Raw genomic sequence first — 14,631 nt, 5'->3', positions numbered from 1 at the left:
GTTCCCTGACCAGGGATCAAAATCACAACCCCCTGCACTGGGAGCTCAGAACCTTAGTAACTTGAGCATCAGGAAAGTACTTCTAGAGGTTTTTAAGGTTAGTTTCAAAAAGGGACATATTTTCACTGCCATATATGCATATTAGGATATGTCTTTTTGTAAAGTTTGTTCTTATTTGGTTTCACCCTGTAACCCCTTTAGGCTTCCCTGGAGGCTCAGGCGGTAAAGAATTCACCTGCAATGCAGGAGACCCAGGTTTGATCCCTGGGTTGGGAAGATCCCCTGGAGAAGGGAACGGCTACCCATTCCAGTATTCTTGCCTGGGAAATCCCATGGACACAGGAACCTGGAGGGCCATCCCATTGCATATCATAATGTAATGTAAAATCTTAGACATTTTTGATCCATGTGTTTTGAATGATGGAAAAGGGGAGGGAGGAACACCTGAAGTGGAGACCCATCTCACAGATGAGGAACCCGAGGTGCCCTTCTGCATGGTTCCCTGATGAGGACACCTGTCCCAGCCCTGACCTGGTCAGAACCCCCATTCTCTTCCCACCTGGCCCTGCCCAGATCCCATCACACACCTTCCAAGCTGTACCTTGACACACTGGGCTCGCCTGTCTTGAGATAATTGGAGAGAGAAAGGTCAAAGTCTCCATTTATTAGTTGATTGGGACTGAGGAAAGGTTGATTCTTTGAGATGTTCATCTTAGGGGCACCCCTGCTGGACACGCAGCCAGGGTAGGGGCCCCCAGGGTCTCCCCGCCCCCAGCCCCACAATAGAGGAAAGCTCCACTTGAACAAAGACCCAACAACCAGGGAACCCAAACAAAAACTTGGTTCCAGGCACCTTGGCTCCATTGTCCCCTCCTCCAGGGAAGGCAGTTGGACCAGGCCTTCCCTGATCACACTTTCCAACGACACCCCCACCCCAGCACCTCCCTGCTGGGCTCCCCAGAGCCCTTCTCCCAGGTGAAATCATCTCTTCTCTTCCTTTCCTCTTCTCCTCCCACCATACTATAGGGCGTCTCTGCTTTGATCACTGCTGCTTCTAGAACCAAACCTGGTACACAGTAGGTACTCAGTAAGTATTGAAGGGAGGAATAGTTGGGTTCTTTTCTTGTTTTTGACCGCGCCATGCAGCATGTGGAATCTTAGTTCCCTGACCAAGAATTGAACCCATGCCCCCTGTTCACTGTCTTGATTGTGCTGATGGTTACATGGGAGTGGACATATAACAAAACTCATCAAGAAGTACATTTTAAACACAGGTGGTTCGTGGCATGTAAATTACACCTTCATAAAGCTGCCAAAATAAGAGGTGTCCAAGGAGGTGGTAGCCATAAAGTACACATGTATGCTTGCTCATTCACTCAGTTGTGTCCAACTCTTTGGGACCCTATGGACTGTGGCCTGCCAGGCTCCTCTGTCCATGGGAGTCTCAAGGCAAAAATACTGGAGTAGGTTGCCATTTCCTCCTCCAAGGGATCTTCCTAACCCAGAGATTGAGCCCACGCCTCCTGCACCTCCTGCACTGGCAGGCAGATTCTTTACCCCTGTGCCAGCTGGGAAGCCCTGTAAAGTACACAGTAGGTACTTAATAAGTGCTTAAATGTCTTAAAGCATACTGAAACAGGGAGCAGAATCCACAGAGGGTGGCTTGTCATTCTCAGCCATTCACTAGCATCTTTCTTGTGCTGGACCTGGATGGGGATCAGGTGGGGAAATGATGGGGAGAGGAGGCCCACGGAAGGATGGTTAGCTGGTCCCAGGGCCCAGCTGGTGGCTAATTACTAACTCTGGCTGCTCCACCCAGAGGCCCAGAGAGACAAAGTCCAGGGCTGCACGCCTCGATGGCTCGGAGGCCCGTCCTCCTGTCCCCACTGCCTCCTCCTCTCCTCCATCATTGGAAGTTGGTCTGCCATGCCCTGAAGGGTTCGATTTTATGAGGGGGTCCAGGGGCCAGGGAGCAAGGCCATTTCTTGGCACAGAGCTGAGAACAGGAGCAAAGGTGAATATGGCCAGGCTGGGGGCACACAGGGCAGGGATCAGAGAGGGGGGACCAGGGTGGGGGGGGGGAATCAGAGGCTAGAGCACAGCCCTGGAATTGGGGGCAGATTCCACTGTGTACAAGTCCCTGCCCTTCTCCAGTCTTCACAGCTGAAAACAGGGTGTTCATCACCCATGTCTCATGGACACTCAGCATCCGAGGAACCAGAAGGGGGTCACATCATTATCCTGCCTTACATCCCAACCTGCAATCCCAGAGGGTCTCTATTTGTTCTTTTTTCCTTTTTCTTGCCACCCAAAAAGATCAGAGTGAGGAATCAGTGTCTGTCTGACCTGGCCTGGCCTGGCCTACAGCAAACACGCAATGAATGTTCTTTTTTTTTTTCTCTCTCTCTTTTTTATTTTTTATTGGACTATAATTGATTTAAAATATTGTGTTAGTTTCTGCTGTACAGCAAAATGAATCAGCTATATGAACATATATATCCCCTCTTTTTGGATTTACTTCCCATTTAGGTCAACACAGAGCATTGGGTAGAATTCCCTGTGTTTTACAGTAGATGCTCATAATATCAGGGCTTCCTCAGTGGCTCAGCAGTAAAGAATCCACCTGCAATGCAGGAAACGTGGGTTCGATCCCTGAGTCGGGAAGATGCCCTGGAGGAGGAAATGGCAACCCACCCCAGTGTTCTTACCTGGCAAATTCCATGGACAGAGGAGCTTGCTGTGCTAGAGTCCATGGTGTCACAAAGAGCACAACGTGACTGAGAGACTGAGCTCATCGCATCAGTAGCGTGTCAGTCCCAATCTCCCAGCCCGGCTAACTCCCCTTTCCCTGCTCCGTATCCACAGGTTTGTTCTCTGCATCTGTGTCTCTATTTCTTCTTTGTAAATAAGAAAATCTATACCAATTTTTTCAGATTCCACACATATGTGTTAATATATGGTGTTTGTTTTTTCTCTTTCTAACGTCATTCTGTATGACCGTCTCTAGGTCCATCTATGTCCCTACAAATGACCCCATTTTGTTGCTTTTTATGGATGAGTGATAGCCCACAACCAACTCAGAGGACATGAATTTGAGCAAACTCTGGGAGATAGTGAAGGACAGGGAAGCCCGGCATGCTACAGTCCATGAGGTTGCAAAGAGTCGGACATGACTTAACAACTAAACAACAGCAACAACACTCCGTTGTATATATGTACATGCATATGTATCTTTGCATTTCTCTGTTGATGGACATCTAGGTTGCTTCCATGTCCTACCTACCAATGCATGTTTATTGCACAGCTCCATAAATATTAACTTTTACTCTAACAGCAACAACGAAATGCATGCAGGTGGTCAATAAGAATGTTAGGAAAAAGTTCAGGAAGACCTCAGTGAGATGCCACCCACCAGAGTGGCTAAGATGGGAAAGTCTGAGCATACTAAGTGCTGACGAGAAGAGGGCAACTGGGATTCTCATCCACAATGGCTAGTGGGAGAGCAAAATGGGGCAGCCTCTGCTGAAAGCAGTGTGATGGGTTCTCAAAAAGTTCTTAAAATCATACACCTATCAGGGGGTCTAGCCATTCCACCCCTAAGTATTTGCCCAACCTAAACAAAAGCATACAAAGATTTGTACACGGATGTTCACAGCAGTCTCATTTTAAGCCAGTAGGTGAGAATCAGACTGTCTTGTCTCCATCCTCCACACACACCCACCCCTGCAGGCTATGTGTCTTTCAAGAAGTGGCCAGCCCTCTCTGAGCTTCCATTTATTCATCTGTTAAAACGAAGGTGATGATACGAATTTCCAGGTAACCACTAAGCACATGAAAATATGCTCTGCACATAATAGACACTCAAGGACTGTTGGTTTGTGTGAATTAAAAAAAAAGTTCAATATCATTAGTCATCAGGGAAATGAAAATCAGAACCACAGTGGGACTCGGGGAGGACTCTGGACTTTTACCAACGGGGAGGTAGGAACCTGGAGGGCTATGGGCAGAGGAGGGGCGGGGTCTGACTCAGGTGCACACGGGCGCCCTCTGCTGACTGCTCCCAGGAGGACCGACTGGAGGCAAGGTGGGGAGTCGGGTACAAAATACAGGTGACTGTGCTGCAGGTCAGGAAGCAACAGTTAGAACTGGACATGGAACAGACTGGTTCCAAATAGGAAAAGGAGTACGCCAAGGCTGTATATTGTCACCCTGCTAATTTAACTTATATGCAGAGTACATCATGAAAAACAATGGGCTGGAAGAAGCACAAGCTGGAATCAGGATTGCCAGGAGAAGTATCAATAACCTCAGATGTGCAGATGACACCGCCCTTATGGCAGAAAGTGAAGAGCATCTAAAAAGCCCCTTGATGAAAGTGAAAGAGGAGAGTGAAAAAGTTGGCTTAAGGCTCAACATTCAGAAAACGAAGATCATGACCTGGTCCCATCAATTCATGGAAAATAGATGGGGAAACAGTGGAAACAGTGTCAGACTTTATTTTGGGGGGCTCCAAAATCACTGCAGATGGTGACTGCAGCCATGAAATTAAAAGACGCTTACTCCTTGGAAGGAAAGTTATGACCAACCTAGATAGCATATTCAAAAGCAGAGATACTACTTTGCCAACAAAGGTCCGTCTAGTAAAGGCTATGGTTTTTCCTATGGTCATGTATGGGTGTGAGAATTGGACAGTGAAGAAAGCTGAGCGCCGAAGAATTGATGCATTTGAACTGTGGTGTTGGAGAAGACTCTTGAGAGTCCCTTGGACTGCAAGGAGATCCAACCAGTCCATCCTAAAGGAGATCAGTCCTGGGTGTTCATTGGAAGGACTGATGTTGAAACTGAAACTCCAATACTTTGGCCACCTCATGGGAAGAGTTGACTCATTGGAAAAGAGCCTGATGCTGGGAGGGATTGGGGGCAGGAGGAGAAGGGGACGACAGAAGATGAGATGGCTGGATGGCATCACTGACTCGATGGCCATGAGTTTGGGTAAACTCTGCGAGTTGATGATGGACAGGGAGGCCTGGCGTGCTGCAATTCATGGGGTCGCAAAGAGTCAACTGAACTGAATTGTGCTGGTCCAGGTGAGCGATGAGGAGGACTGAACCCAGATGGAGGTAGAACTGAAACGTTGTCTAGTCTCCTAAGCGCAGGAGGGCGGCGACGGGCCTCCTGGATCAAGTACATGTGTGTCAAATGAGCTTCGTTCAGGTGTGAGTTACAGCCCTGTGTGCTGTGAGCTCAGTGTTAATGAATCCAGCTTTTATTAAATAAGGTGTCTCTAAGCAGAAACACACATGGCAGAAGGCTATGTGTTGATCAGCTGACAAAAGTGCAGTGACCAGAGGCTCGCAGAAGCCTAACCCTGCGTATCCCTAGGAGCAGCGATGCAGGGTTCACTAATTCAGCGTTCGCAGCACATGTAGCACAGAACTTCCGTGAATAAGAAGCAGCGACCCTACATTCACCTTGCCTCACTCTAGAATCTAGAGTCTAGATCACAACCCCAAACAACAGTTCAATAAGCTTCCACCACCATATACATTAAAATCAAACTTGGGATTTCCCTGGCAGTTCAGTGGTTAAGACTGCACACTTCCACTGCAGGGGCACGGGTTCAATCCCTGCTCACGGCGCTGGGATCCCACATGCTCTTTGGTGCTGCAAAACAAATAAAATCAAAACTGCCTTTTTAGGGACTCCCTGGTGGTCCAGTGGTTAAGAATCTGCCTGCCAGTGCAGAGGACGCGGGTTTGATCCCTGGTTAGGAACTAGAGGACCCAGCACAGCCAAAATAAACAAAACAAACAAAAAACCTCAAACACAAAAACAGAGACAAAACCAGCACCATGTAACAAGCAGTGCCGTGAGGTATGCCTTTAGGAAATGTCCCCACCCTTAACTTCAGAGATGGAAATTGAGGCTCGGGGGGTGCGGTTGGTCCAGAGTCTTGCCCCAGCCAACCTGATGGCACAAGGAGCTTCAGACCCAAGCGGCTGCAGAGGCTTTCGGTTCTGAGTTTTATCTGGAACTCTTCCCATCTCGATTCCCTTATTGCCCCTTATCTGTGCCCAGTAATAAAAATTGCCAAGGCTCCCCAGCAGGCAGGGGCGAGAGCAGATAACAGCAGACACGTGGGCAGTGTGAGCCAGCCGACTGCCCTGTGCCCGGGAGGGAGGAACAGCTAACCATTTCTGAATGCTCTCTTCCTGCCAGGCTTTGTGCTTAGCAGTTTCCTGTCTAAACACATTTACACAGGAAGGGGGTACAATTCTTTGATGCGTCCTCTTAAAGCCTAGAATCCCAGGAGAGTGGGCACAACCAGTGGGCACATACCCAATGTCATATCCGGGGCTTCCCAGATGGCTCAGTGGTAAAGAATCTGTCTGCCAACGCAGGAAATGCAGTTTGAAGAACTACCAGACTTTTCCACAGCAGCTGCACCAACTTTCCATTCCTACCAACCAAACATGATGGTTCTGATTTCTCCACATCCTCGCCAACATTAGTTACTTTCTAGGTTTTATGGTTTTTTTTAAAAAAGGTTTTGCTTTTTCTTTTTTTTTTTTCATTGACATCCTAATGGGTGTGAAGTGGTATCTCCTTGTGGTTTGATTTGCATTTCCCTGATGACTAATGATGTTAAACATCCCTCTCATGCACTTTTTGGCCATTTGTGTATCTTCTTTGTGGAAAAGCCTACTCAAGTCCTTTGTCCATGTCTTTACTGAGTTAGTGTGACCTGCTCTTGAACTTCATATATGTGGAGCCGGGCTACTAGCTCTTCATGCCTGCCCTCCAGCCACGTTGTGTCTGCCAGATGTGTCGAGGTCGTGAAAGTAGCCACTGGCCATTTTCAGTGCAGTGACCCTAGCATAAGAATATCTTGCTTGAGGTCCACAGGCTTTACGATCTGAGTTCCTGACTTGTGCCCTTCCCAGCTTGGACTCTAATCATTGTTTTGGGCCATCTGCAGGTCAAGAAATCAATTTAGTGGGTCATGACCCACATTTTTATTTTCAGTGATACAGAATAAGAAGTATAATGCATCGTGCTGGGCAAGGAGAAGTGTTATCTTGGACGACTTTGATTGGAGCACTGTATGTATTTAAATATGTGTCCTGGAACTTCCCTGGTGGTCCAGTGGCTAAGACTCTGACTCCCAATGCAGGGGGCCAGGGTTCGATTCCTGGTCAGAGAACTAGATCCCATATGCCACAACTAAGACCCAGTGCAGCCAAATAAATAATTTTTAAAAAATATCTGTCCTGAGCATGTATATAAATATTTTCTAATTAATTAATTTAGTTTTACTGAGTGAAGATGTCATGGTCAAAAGAAGTTTGAAGTCCTTCCCCAATCCTTATAGACTGCATTTTTTTGTTCATCTCCTTCTTTTACTGTTTTTTTTTTTTTGTCTGTACCATGCGACTTGCGGGATGCTTCCCGAGCAGGTATTGAACCTGGGCTGCAACAGTGAAAGCCTGAAATCCCGACCACTAGGCTACCAGAGAACTCCCTAGACTCTATCTTCAGTTCATAACTGAAATATTGATGTGTGTGGGACCTCCTGGGTGGTCCACTGGCTAGGACTCTGCACTCCCGGTGCAGGGGGCCCCAGTTTGATCCCTGGTCAGGGAACTGGATCCCACATGCTGCAACTAAGAGTTCCCACACTGCAACTTAAAAAAAAAAAAAAAAAAAGATTAAAACAAGATCCTGAGAGCCACAGCTAAGACTTGGCGCAGTAAAATAAATAAATATTTTAAAAGTATATTGATGTGTGTAACGAGTCCATTCACTGGAATGGTGATTCCCAGGGGGAGGTAATTTTGCCCCACTGAGAGATGGCCAGCAATGTCAGGGACATTTCTGATGGTCACAACTAGGGGTAATTCTGCACAAGGGGGACACTGGGTGATGTTGGGGGACATCTGTGGTCATCACACTGTGGGGGGCTTTTGGTATTGAGTAGGTGGGGCCCCAATGCTGCTCCACACCCCACAGTTCCCAGGATGGCCCCCCACATAGAATTATCTAGACTCAAGTGTCCTAGAGGGGGGAAGGGATTCTGTGTTAAGTATTTGATGGAAAAATAAATTTGATCTCTCCCTCACTTTAGACACCAGAATAAATTCCCAATGGTCAGATGGTGTAAACCATGGTGACCCCCAGCATGTGTGAGTCACCTCCCCTCCCTCCCACTAAGGTGTGTATTTAAATGTCAGCAGTGTCTCAGATATCGCTGGTGGTGCAGTGGGTAAGATTCTGCCTTTCAATGCAGAGGACTTGGGTTTGATCCCTAGTCCAGGAAGATTCCACACGCCAGAGCGATTAAGCCCGCAGGCCGCAACTACTGAGCCTGCGTGCCACAGCTACTGACGCCCATGTATCCTAGAGCCTCGCAGCAAGAGAAGCCACTGCTATGAGCGAAGAGGAAGCACGGCAATGAAAACCCAGCACAGCCAATAAAATAAATAAAAAATAAAATAATAATAAATGTGTGCATCATCCCAGGACCTCAGAGGTCAGATGGCCATGGGACCCAGTCGCCTGGGGGGTCATGGAATCCGCTAGTCCAGGGGATCCTCTCCGGGCAGTTCTGCCCTCCAGGGGACACTGGGGAGTAACTGGACATCTGTGGTCATCATGACTGGGGGGCTCCTGGCATTGCCTGGGTGGGGTCAGAGGTGCTGCTCCACACCCCATAGTGCCCAGGACAGCCCCAGCACCAGTTTCCAAGCACAGAGGGGTAACCTGGACTAGGTTGTGTAGTGTGCAGCGCCGTGTTCAGCACAGAGCCTGGCTCACGGTGGACGCTCCCCAAGCATGTGCAAGCGGATGGCTGCCAGCCCCCAGCTCTGCCTCCGCCCCGTGCACGGGGACTGGGACACGCTGCCCCCCTGTGGACAGCCGTGGAATCGCAGCCTCCGCGCCCTAGTCACGGGGCTGGAGCTCGCGCTGGCAGCCTGGACTGACTTTGAGGAGGGTCTCACGCGGCGCTGCCCACCAGCACTTTCCGCCCAGGATGGCAGTATTCAAATCTGGTGTTGCCCGGCATGCTCGTCGCTGCGGCCACTGAGCCCCTGAGATGTGACCAGGGCAACTGGGGACATGGCGTTTTTCACTTCATTTCCATCAATTTCAGTGTAAAAGTATATTACCGTGTAAGATTAGGGGCTCCTGGTGGCTCAGATGGTAAAGAATCCGCCTGCAATGCAGGAGACCTGGGTTCGATCCCTGGGTCAGGAAAATCCCTTGGAGAAGGAAATGGCAACCCACTCCAGTATTCTTGCCTGGGAAATCCCATGGATGGAGGAGCCTGGCAGGCTACAGTCCATGGGGTCGCAAAGGATGGGACACGACTGAGTGACTTCACTTTATAGCAGGAGAGGCTGTTTCCATCCCTGGGTGGGGAAGGTCCTCTGGAGTAGGAAATTGCAACCCATTCCAGTATTTTTGCCTGGAAAATTCCATAGACAGAGAAGCCTAGCGGGCTATAGTACACAGGGATGCAAAGAGTCGGACATGACTGAGAACAACACTCAACAGTAGGTCTAGCCCATGGCAGCTGTCCTGTGCATTGCAGGGTGTGAGCGGTAGTCTTGGCTGGGGAATGGGGCTGGAGATTTTTGCCTTTCCTCCAAGCTCCCAGGGAATGCTGGTCTGGGGACCTGTTTGAGATTCATTGTCCTATCCCAGGGTGCCCCCAGAACTGCTGACATGTGTTTGGGTCATTCCCTGTTGGGGACTGTCCTGGGTCACGTGGGGTGTGGAGCAGCCTCCCTGCTCCCCTCACACTCGATGCCAGGATCCCCTCAATTCTTGACAACCACAAATGTCCCCAGACATCATCCAGTGTCCCCTAGGGACAGAATCACCCCCAGATGAAAACCATTGCTTTTGAATGCTCTCTATAGAATGTCCCACCATGGTGATTGATGACAGCCACCTGCACTTTCCAGTGTGGTGGCCAGCAGCCCCCAGTGACTGATGAGGACCTGAGGTGTGGCCTGTGCAACTGAGGGACTCAATTTTAAAATTTCCTTTCAATTAATTTACATTTAACGCAAAAAGGGATGGGAGCTCTGTGCTGACCAAGGTGGACAGTCCAGTTGGTAGAGAAAGGAGCTACTTATCCACTTTGAGCAGATGGGGTCCTGGTGTGTGTGAGTATGTGTATCTGTGCGTGTTGTGTGTCTCCACATTGGTGAACTGGTGAACGTGTTTGAATTTATGAACTTTTAAAAGAAATTATTGGGACTTCCCTAGTGGTCCAGTGATTAAGAATCCACCTTCCAATGCAAGGGGCATGGGGTTTGATCCCTGGTTGGGGAACTAAGATCCCCCATGCTGCCAGACAGCTAAACCCACACAGGGAGCCCACATGCCACAAGGAAAACCCACTGCATACCAAAGAAAAAAATTATTGTCTATCAAGCGCTCAGTGGAACCAGAAGCTTGGCATATACTGTAGTCTAATAAACTGTGGAAAATTCTGAAAGAGATGGGAATACCAGACAACCTGACCTGCCTCTTGAGAAACCTATATGCAGGTCAGGAAGCAACAGTTAGAACTGGACATGGAACAACAGACTGGTTCCAAGTAGGAAAAGGTGTACGTCAAGGCTGTATACTGTCACCCTGCTTATTTAACTTATATGCAGAGTACATCATGAGAAACGCTGGGCTGGAGGAAGCACAAGCTGGAATCAAGATTGCCAGGAGAAATATCAATAACCTCAGATATGCAGATGACACCACCCTTATGGCAGAAAGTGAAGAGGAACTAAAAAGCCTCTTGATGAAAGTGAAAGAGGAGAGTGAAAAATTGGCTTAAAGCTCGACATTCAGAAAACAAAGATCATGGCATCTGGTCCCATCACTTCATGGGAAATAGATGGGAAAATAGTGGAAACAGTGTCAGACTTTATTTTTTGGGGCTCCAAAATCACTGCGGATGGTGATTGCAGCCATGAAATTAAAAGATGCTTACTCCTTGGAAGAAAAGTTCTGACCAACCTAGATAGCATATTGAAAAGCAGAGACATTACTTTTCCAACAAAGTCCGTCTAGTCAAGGCTATGGTTTTTCCTGTGGTCATGTATGGATGTGAGAGTTGGACTGTGAAGAAGGCTGAGCACCAAAGAATTGATGCATTTGAACTGTGGTGTTGGAGAAGACTCTTGAGAGTCCCTTGGACTGCAAGGAGATCCAACCAGTCCATCCTAAAGGAGATCAGCCCTGGGATTTCTTTGGAAGGAATGATGCTGAAGCTGAAACTCCAGTACTTTGGCTACCTCATGCAAAGAGTTGACTCATTGGAAAAGACTCTGATGCTGGGAGGAATTGAGGGCAGGAGGAGAAGGGGACGACAGAGGATGAGATGGCTGGATGGCATCAGTGACTCGATGGACATGAGTCTGAGTGAACTCCAGGAGTTGGTGATGGACAGGGAGGCCTGGCGTGCTGCAATTCATGGGGTCGCAAAGAGTCGGACACGACTGAGCAACTGAACTGAACTGAACTGAACTGATGGGGCTGCAAAGAGTCAGACATGACTTATTGACTGAACAACAACATGAAAGTTTAGGGAGACATATGTGGGACTGAAAACTAGCCAGACTAGAGTAATCTCATCTCTGTCAGTGGATTCCTGGCCGTGTGACCTTAGAGGTGTGTCTTGCTCTCTCTGAGCCTCTGGGTCTCCTTGGCTATAACCATTTCCTCCTGGGATTATTCTGGGAATTAAATTATGTAACTCATTGCCTTAGTCTGCTTGGGTACTATTGCATAGATTGAGTGATTTAAACAATTGACATTTAGTTTCTCACCATTCTGGAGACCAGAAGTCTAAGATCAAGGTGACAGTACAGTCAGAGTCTGGTGATAGGTCTCTGCTTGGACAGCAGAGAGACACCTCTTGTTGTGTTCTCACAGCAGAGAGACAGCGAGCTCTGGTCTCCTCTTTTTTTGGGGGGAGGGTGGAGCAGTTTGTGAGAGGCTTAGTTCCCCAACCAAAGATTGAACCTGGGCCCTCAGGAATGAAAGCACGGACTCCTAACCACTGGACTGTCAGGGAATTCACCCCTCCTCCTCTCCTTAGAAGGGCATTAATCCCACCACGAGGGCCCCACCTTCAAGACCTCATCTAACCTGAACCCCCTCCCAGAGACCCCACCTCCAAATACTCTCCCACTGAGGGTCAGGGCTTCATCGCAAGCCTGTGATGTGGCAGGGGGTGGGTGGACACCATTTATTCCACAGCACTCATGCAAAACACTAAAAGTGTTGCCCACATTCAGTAGCATGTCGGGAAATATTTGCTGGTAGTCTGAGAAGGCAATGGCACCCCACTCCAGTACTCTTGCCTGGAAAATCCCATGGACTGAGGAGCCTGGTAGGCTGCAGTCCATGGGGTCGCTAAGAGGCAAACACGACTGAGTGACTTCACTTTCACTTTTCACTCTTATGCATTGGAGAAGGAAATGGCAACCCACTCCAGTGTTCTTGCCTGGAGAATCCCAGAGACAGGGGAGCTTGGTAGGCTGCCGTCTATGGGGTCGCAGAGAGTCAGACACTACTGAAGTGACTTAGCAGCAGCAGTCTTAGAATGGTGAAGCAAAAGTGTTAGTCACTCAGTCATGTCTGACTCTGTGCGACCACATGGACTATAGCCTACCAGGCTCCTCTGTCCACGGGATTTTCCAGGCAAGAGTACTGGAGTGGGTTGCCATTCCATTTTCCAGGGGGTCTTCCCGACCCAGGGATCGAAGCTGGGTCTCTTGCATTGCAGGCAAATTCTTTACTATCTGAGCCACCAAAGAAGCCTAGGATGGTGACTGAGGTTCAAATCCTGGCTCTTCCATTCACAGGCTGTGTGCTCCTGGGTCTGTTTCTCAAATTCTCTGGGCCTCACTTTCCTCAGCAGTCAAGTGGGAGTGATCGTCCTGCCCACCTCAAGTGCTCAGAACAGCACTGGGGTTATGCAAGAGCTTGGTAGACCTTGGCCTCTTCCAATGAAGGGGCCACTGATTTTGTTAAGGGGAGGGTGGAGGGCTCTAGGCACCAGGGAGTGAGTACAGCTGTACAGGTCCTGTGGGGTCTGCACTATACCCTCAACCACAACATAGATGGGAAAGCAGAGGCCCAGAGAGGGATAGAGAGTTGCCCAGAGTCACACAGCCCACCGGCTGCAAAGCAACTGCTGGCACTTGGCCATTAGGTGTCTCAGGAGAGGCTGTGGGGCCTTCTGAAGGGCAGGCCAGGTAGGCAGCCACAGCTCCCTGCTCCCCATAACCCCCAAATGTCCCCAGGTGCCCCCAGAGACACACCCATTGGGGGTAGCCCCTAATCTCAGCACCTAATTACTACCCAGCCCCAGGGAAAGGCTGAGAAAGACCTTTTAAAGGTCTTTAAACACCCCAACAGCCGCTCCCGCACCTGCCAACACCAGGCTCCCAAGGGTGCAATCAGAAGCTCCAGGGAGAAGGAAAAGCACAGAAACAAAACACACTCATTGTCAAGCTGGGCCCTGGGGGTGCGGTGTCAAGGCCTAGAGGCCTGGATTCCCAGCCCCTGCCAGGCTGAGTGACCTCCAGGTGAGCCGCGCTCTCACTGAGCCTCTCTTGTCCCCATTTGCAAAATGGGTTACTAGTAAACAAACATGCGAAGACTTAGATAGGTTCCCAGCCTGCAGGAGGCCTGGGCCATCCACAGCATCAATACTGTTGTCTGTTTTTCTTTCCTGGGTTTTATGAGTTGTGGACAGAAGATGCTGTCTGCAGGGCTGGACTCGGGAGACAGGAGTGAGGGATTTATCTCCTTCAAAAGTCACATTTGGGACCTCCCTGCTGGTCCAGTGGTTAAGAATCCGCCTGCCAATGCAGGGGACACAGGTTCGAACCCTGGTCTGGGAAGAGCCCACGTGCCACGGGGTGACTAAGTCCGTGTGCCCCAGCTTCTGAGCCCGAGTACCAGCGCTCCACTACAAGAGAAGCCATTGCAATGAGAAGGCCAGACACCGCAACTAGAGAGTAGCCACAACTCGTTGCAACTAGAGAAAGCCCACATGCAACAGAGAAGACCCAGTGCAGCCAAAAATAAATCAATAAATAAGCCATTTCACTTTTTGTTCTTTTTTGGTCACTTGCACTCAGACCTGAGGGAAATGATGTTGACAGCTGAAGAATCTGAAGGAGAAAATGGCAACTGACTCCAGTACTCTTGCCTGGAGAATTTCATGGACAGAGGAGCCTGGGGGGGTTACAGTCCATGGGGTAACAGAGTCGGACACGAGCATGCACGCATGCATGAACATTACAGTGCAAAGCACATAAACATGGAAGGAAGGTCGGTCTGACCTCAGAGCCTTTGCACTTGCTGTCCCCTCTGCCTAGAATGCCCTTCCCGAGATCTTCCCATGGACTCAATCCTTTTTGTCAGCTTAAACAGACGTTCCTCAGAGAGGCCTTCCCTGCCAAGTTCCATGGGAGCTATATAATAAAGAATAAAGTCATCTTTGTTGTTGTTGGCCTGATTAATGTCAGTTTATTCCCTACCCTTTTCTCACAGCAGTTCAGTCAGTTCAGTCGCTCAGTCGTGTCCAACTCTTAGCGACCCCATGAA

Source organism: Capra hircus, chromosome 7 (assembly GCF_001704415.2).
Source record: "Capra hircus breed San Clemente chromosome 7, ASM170441v1, whole genome shotgun sequence".
Taxonomy (NCBI): domain Eukaryota; kingdom Metazoa; phylum Chordata; class Mammalia; order Artiodactyla; family Bovidae; genus Capra; species Capra hircus.
Note: the sequence above shows the minus strand (reverse complement) of the source record.